This window comes from Penaeus monodon, chromosome 32 (assembly GCF_015228065.2).
Source record: "Penaeus monodon isolate SGIC_2016 chromosome 32, NSTDA_Pmon_1, whole genome shotgun sequence".
Lineage (NCBI taxonomy): Eukaryota > Metazoa > Arthropoda > Malacostraca > Decapoda > Penaeidae > Penaeus > Penaeus monodon.
This window is the reverse complement of record NC_051417.1, coordinates 34,408,354-34,409,033: the sequence shown is the minus strand read 5'-3', so window position 1 is coordinate 34,409,033 and position 680 is coordinate 34,408,354.

Below are 680 nucleotides of genomic sequence, written 5' to 3'. Positions count from 1 at the left end.
GACAGTATGGTTGCGCGCGCACCTCGAGCTAAATAAATCCCACGATGCAGAGCTTCGCAGTGCAAATTAAGCTTTAGAAGTTTCCTATACTTTTTGTGGGTCAGAGTTTAAGCAGCTCTATGTAGCCAACACTTTCTACTTTCTCCCTAAAGGATAAAAAAACGATAAAAATATAAATAAAAACGCAGCTGCAATTGGCATTTTGTAGTCTAAAAGCCTACATAACAAGCCAGACTTTGAGTGCCCCATAAACTGCGAATAGGTTTAGAAGACTGAGCTCACCCATTGGTTCTAGAACCCGCCGTTAGGATATTTCTTTGTTTCTTTTATTTGGTTGAGACCCTGCGCCTCCACACGCATTTTTAATCACCATTCCCTGGTCGTAACTGCGGTCGTACCGGGGCGAAACGATCTAATCAAAATTGCTGAAAGACTATTATTTTTATAGGATGTTTTTCCTCTTTTTGGGCGAATGTAGTCATCGATCCATCTCATTCTTTTATGCCAATGGTAACAACAATGATGCATTTGTACATATATTTATGAATGTTATTGTGGAATGATTTAATTTTCATCACTGGTCTTAGGTCGAAACCAACACACACCACATAGTCATAAACAGTGAGGGAGAGCTATCATCAGTGAATAAAAGTGAACACTGAGTATGGTTCCTGGAACAA